Raw genomic sequence first — 6,156 nt, 5'->3', positions numbered from 1 at the left:
TAGTAAAGCCAGTGATAGCATTGGATGCTCAGAAAACTCTCTGTGAAGTGGGTATTATTGTCCTGATTTTAAAGATTAAAAAATCAAACATTCAGAGGGAAAAATGACTAGAGGAAACTTAGCTAAACTGTGACTCAGACTCTGTACTCCATCATCGCCACTTATTGAGTACCTAAAATACGGCAAATCTCTGCTAGCGTGCCGAAGATTTTGGAAAGTGTAAGGCATGGATCTTATCTTTCAAGAGGCTATAATCCAGACTTGAGTCTGAGGGTGGGTGAGGTGGTTGGTACAGTATAACTAGATGTAATTCAAGATGGTGAACAGCACTATACACATGTGTGTGTGTGTTAATTATGGACAAAGTGGACGCTCTTGACTCTTAGGTGTGACAGGGATTAGAATGCAGCTTTTCTTGGTAATAGACATAAACTCAAACCTATGCCAGGAAATCCTGGATTTGCAACCAAAAGGATAAATCTGAGTAAAGTTTTATAGAACAATTTAGTGAATTGGATTCGCTAAAGTCAACTTCCTGAGTGACTAAATATGAGAAGGATCAGGCGCTCTTTGGACAACGGAGCTCTATTCCCATGTGAAATATCACGACGTTCCTTAGTCTTTTGTTTGTGCTTCTCTACATTTAATTTTGCGAAGATAAATGCAGGACTTGATATTTATCTTGATTATATTTCATCTTGTTACCCTGGGGAGGTCATTTTGGAGCCTGACTCTGCAATTCTTTGTATTTTCTATTTTTAGCTTTATTTGTGCTCTACATTTATAAACATCTTCTTGTGTATTTATCCAACTTATTGTTAAACATATTGAACAAGACGGGGCTGAGTGCAGCAGGCAGAGGTAGGCAGTGGTGGTGATCAACAACTCCGGGGACAGTCATGTCCTAGCACTCAGTAGGGCGTGGCATGAACACCCTGGAAGGCTCAGTGACGTGGATTTGTAGTGCACTTGGCTCCTTCTACTGAGTGGTCAAGGCATATGAACCACCTTCAAGGGTGGTAGGAGACCTCTGCCACAATAATAACTCCACCTCTGAGTTTCCTAAGTGATTTCACGTGGATTATCTCTCTGGCTTTCACAACAACCTCATGAGAGATGGTGTGCAGGCGCTGTGATTAAGATTCTCAGGCAACTCTGAAGAAAGCACAGTTTCCAGACGTTAAATGACTTCCTGAGGCTCACAGGGCAGTAAGCAGGAGATCTCTGTCTCAAATCCTCTTCTGACTCTCAGACCTGTAATTTCTTTTTTTTTTACTTGCTTAATAAAAACAGCCATTTTCATCGGAAGCTAAAAACATTGTGCTTTCCTTTATGTCACTCCTCACACTTGAAAGGACTGGCTAGTTTCACGTTTTCACTAGACCCTGTTTCGGGAGGGCAGGGTCTGTGCTGGGCTCTTACAGCTGTGCTTTGTGTCTAATCAGTGTCTGGCACGGTGTGTGTGTGCTCGATGAATGTGTGCCAGATAAGTGCAGAAATGATCAAACAAACTATTATCTAGATGTAATCGTTAGTAATAACAATCTTATTTTATTTATCAGGGCTAGGGTTTAAATCGCTCTTTTCCATTAAGTACTGAATAAACACGGCAATATGGCTACATGTATCGTGTTCTCTTAATAACAAACTCAAGAGAGCTGTAAGCACACTGTTTATCCTCTCACACACCTTGACGATAGGTGAGGGTTAGTGGTGTCATCATCTTATCACCCACGGGAATACAGCGATTCTCTGTCTCACCCGAGAAGGCACAGGCGTTTCTGGAGCAGCTGTTAATAGATTGTATGTTTCTTTATATTCAGGCCATTGCTGAGGAGGCTAAATCCTACTAAAGCTATCAGGCACCAGAGCCTTATGCTGCTTTTCAAGGGTCTACAATGCTCCCAAATTAATTCATGGAAACGGCTGCCGGATTGTGCAAAAACAGCTGGTTACTCCCCAGCAGAATTAGCTGTAACCAGTTTAGTCACTTGCTGAGAGAAGGCAGGAAATCCTTACAAAGTCAGCCACATTTCCCATAATAGAACAGCAAGTGAACCTGTTCCCGGGGAGGCCCAGGTGCCTGGTTGATTTAGGAAGGTTCAGGGGCAGACAGAGATCTGTACTCTAAAGAATGTGGGGGAATTTAGAGCCAGTCTGGGGTCTTTGATTTGGTGACTTATTTAACAGATGGAGCAAATATTTTGAGAACAGCAAGAAGTATTTATTAGTGAAGTTAAAGCAGAAATATGAATAGGCACAAAACCCTGAGCCACATTCCAGTCGATGTGTCTGTGGGACAGTATCGTTCCTTTCCCCCGCCTCAGGTCGGCACCAGCCACTGGCTGGGCCCGAGACGCAGCAGGACGGCCGCACAGGCCGACTCGGGTCTGCAGAGCCTACTACTCATTTAACAGCATACTTTTATTTTTTAATCAAATGTTGCAAAAAAGCCACAGATTTTGTAGAAATACCTGTTGTTCTTAACCATTTGAGACGAGGCTGCCAACTAGATTCTCTATGACCTTGAAAACCCTGGTGTGCACATACTTCCTATAGATACTCTTCTGCATGACAGGGGTACTCTGAACAACTACTCAAAGTTTTGTCAAGTGCTGCGATACTATTCTTTATACAAAAGGATCCAGGTCCAAATCACATGGCTGGGTGTCACATCTGTCTGGTTGGTTCCAGTCTGGAACGTCCCTCGTCTTCCTGGACTGTCCTCTCTGTCGTTCTGAAGCCTGAGGCAGTTATTTTGCAGAGCCTCTCTCAGTCAGGCGTGTCTGCTCTTTCCTTGGTGAGCAACACAGGACAGTGCTTCACCGTGGGTCACACGGGTGTGGCAGATTTTCAATCTTTTCATCTTACTGATGTCAACTTTGGTGGCTTTATTAAGAGAATGTCCACAAGTCTTCTGCAGAGTCAGGTTACTTCTTTTCTCTTTGTGATTAGTGAATGTTTTGTGTGGAAAAAAAAGAATCACTGACGCTATGTGACTAGCCTGTTCCCCAACAAACTTGTATTGTTTTGCAGCTGTGTGGGCTCATGTTTTCCGGTTTATTCAATAGATCACCATCTGATACTATCACTTTTTTTCTTCTTTTTTTGTGGTACTGGGGATTGAACCCAGGGCCTTGTGCCTACGAGGCAAGCACTCTACCAACTGAGCTATACCCCAGCCCTTATTCTTTATTTTGATACTCAAATTGTTCCTGATTTGGCCTTTGGAAGCCTCCTCAAGCTGCTGCCGATGTGCTTTTAATACCCTGCTATCATTCCTCGAGTACTTTACTGCCTTCTGGCAAAAAATAATGTTTTAGGCTCATTTTATTCTTTTTGTGCCTCAGCCTTGAATTTAGACATTTCTACTTAAGTGCAGAATGATATTTAGAAGCCGGATCTAGGCACTAGGTGTGCTTATCGCCACTGGAGAGTTCCTGCTCGGGAGCTCTGGGTGAACCTAGCTAAGGAATATGTGGAGGTAAGCACACACCCGGACATCTGTATTCACTTCTATATCTAGCTATAATAAACGGACATCTCCGACTCTAGTCCAACACCATAAAGGTCATTCTAATTTCCTCATTTTCCATATTTGTAACTCCATTTTCTGATGGTGGAAATCCGGCTCTCAGTATCTTTGATCGCTGATCAATGCCCCGTAGCGCTACCCCCTTAGCTGCAAACATGCCGCCCCACTCTGTTCCAGCTCTCGTTACCCACAACAGGCTTAGAAGAGGACCCAAGAAACTGGCTGATAAAAGTGCTCAAGTGCAAAGCTGTGTCACCTTTGGTGGAAAAGGAAGGCTGATTCAGGAGGAGGCTGCTGAGTCCAGAGGGTGGACAGCTGTAGCATTCATGCCCGTGTCTCAGGCCCCGGCCAGGATCTAACATTGGCCCGCTGGGTCTCAGAACTCAACGGACCAGCAGCTCCTTTCATCTCTCGTTTCTCCCCTTTCGGAACCAGACTGTCTCTGGCTGTTATTCTACACCTGTCCCACCACTGCGAGTGTTGGGACAAATGAACTGCCTCCTCAGTTCGACAGGTTCTTAGATGGGAGGGGAACTGTGCCGGTTGTATTTAATAGAGCTGCACCTGAGTTAGAGGACTCAGATGATGAGACTTTGAGCTGATGAGAGTTTGCTGATGATTTAGTAGACAAGGCTCCTAAAATGGTATATCAAGTTGCTAGAGAGCTGCCAAAACAAAGTACCTCAGACCAGGTGACCTGATCAAGAAAAGTTGGTTTTCTAGAAATTCTGGAGGTCAGGAGTGCAAACTCACTACGGTGTCTGCAGGTTTAGCTCCTCCTGAAGGTCTCCTTGGATGGTTCTTGGATCGTTTCTCTTTGTAGGTTCATGTCGTGGTTTGGATGTGACTGTCTCCCAGAAGCTCATGTGTGGGACAATGCAAGAAGGTTCAAGGAGAAGTGGTGGGTGGTGAGAGTCCAACGAGTGACTGAATCCCCTGGAGGGTCCCCTGAGTGGTAACTGAAGGCAGGTGGGGTGCGGCTGGAGGAGGTGGGCATTGGGGCGTGGCTTTGGGGTGTATGCTTTGTATCTGGCAAGTGGAGGCTCTCGTCTGCTTCCTGATCATCCTGTGAGCTGCTCCCCCACCCCACTCTCCTGCCATGACTTCAGTCTCACCTTGAGCCCCCAAATAAACTTTCCCTCCTCTACAATTGTGCTGCTCCGTCTTTCAGTCGCAGCGGTGAAAAAGCAGACTAAGCCAGTTTACATGGACTTTCTTCTACATTATGCCCAAATTTCCACTTTTTGTAAGAATGCTAGTCAGACTGGATTAGGGCTCATCCTAACCCTCTATTTTTAATTTAATCACCTCTTTAAAGACTATTTCCAAATACAGCTACATTCGGAGGTTCTGGGGGTTAAACAAATTTCGCCTGAGTTTTGGGAGGATGCAATTCAGATGGGACGAATGTATTTTGTACGTGGAAGGGTCATAGGTCATTGGCAGGCAGAGGGTAGATGTTGGTGGGTAGAATTCTACGATGTGTCCCGGGATTCCTGCCTCCTGGTGTGTCTGACCACATTCTGCCTGAACGTGGGTGGGACTGTGCCTCTGGGGGGATTGCTACTCAGGGTTACATGGCGCTGTTAGATTCCATCTTAGGAGACTGGAAAGAAAGCCATCTTCTCCTGCTGGCTTTGAAACAGTGACCCGGCCGTGAGAGGGTCACATGGCAGGGACCTATGGGGACCTCTGGGAGGAGAGAGCAGCTCCTACTGACAGCTACAAGAAATAAGTCCCTCGTTCCTACAAACACAGAGCACTGAACTCTGCCAGTGACCTGGGAGCTTAGGAGAGGCCGAGCTGTAGAAGGAGATGCAGCCCAGCTGACCCTGACTCTCAGGACTGGGAGATACTAAACGTGTGTTGGGTGAAGCTCCAAATGTGGAGTGGTTTATTACACAGCAATAAAAGGCTAAAGTGCTATCCAAAGTTTCCAGCCCTTGCCTGCTCCAGGTTTCTGCCCTTGATTCAGTCCCCCAAATTCCCAAACTGTAGACTTTACCAACCAACCAACAGACAAGCACCGAGTTCTGCAATAAGTACTGGATTTATTAGGCTCACTCTTGTTTATTGGGCATCTCCAGGCCTGGGTTTCGAGGAACGAACCTGTTTTATCATCCCGTCTGCATGTCTCCAGACTTGTATTTAAAGAAGATCATCCTCGGTTCTATGCTGTGAGTGAACTGGTAGACCAGGTAGGGGCTCCTGAGGGTTCAGAGGAGAGCTAAAATGGTTCAACTAGGGGATGCCAAGGAGTCGGCAGAGAAGCAGGTGGATTTGAGGGGAGGTAACAGGAGCCATTCTCCACCCCAGTGCCTGGAGACAACCCCTGCTAACATCATTACTCAGGCTAATAGTTTAGTGTACTATCCTCCCTTTATTTATGCATGTATATTAAGAGGATATTTTTAGAGTATAGGGATGACATTATCTTTTCAATTTTGTACGTTGATCTTTATCCTTGTGACCAATTATCTGAAGCATTAAAAATCATTTAAAAACCTTTACAATGTTGACGTAAGCTCCTTCTAGCCCTAATTTCTTCAGTGTTTTTAACATAAATGGGCGCTAAATTTTGTCAAATGCCTTTTCTGCATCTATTGAGATGACCATGTAAC

At 45.1% G+C, this 6,156-nt stretch overlaps 1 non-coding gene across 1 annotated transcript; it reads right to left on the bottom strand.

The window, feature by feature from the left end:
• Positions 1-3,108: 3,108 nt before the first annotated feature.
• Positions 3,109-3,181, bottom strand: Trnat-cgu. Its single transcript has one exon. It is a non-coding gene; the product is annotated as a tRNA-Thr (tRNA).
• Positions 3,182-6,156: the final 2,975 nt, after the last annotated feature.

The sequence above is a fragment of the Marmota marmota genome, unplaced genomic scaffold (assembly GCF_001458135.2).
Source record: "Marmota marmota marmota unplaced genomic scaffold, marMar, whole genome shotgun sequence".
Taxonomy (NCBI): domain Eukaryota; kingdom Metazoa; phylum Chordata; class Mammalia; order Rodentia; family Sciuridae; genus Marmota; species Marmota marmota.
This window is presented reverse-complemented; position numbering and strand designations above follow the sequence as displayed.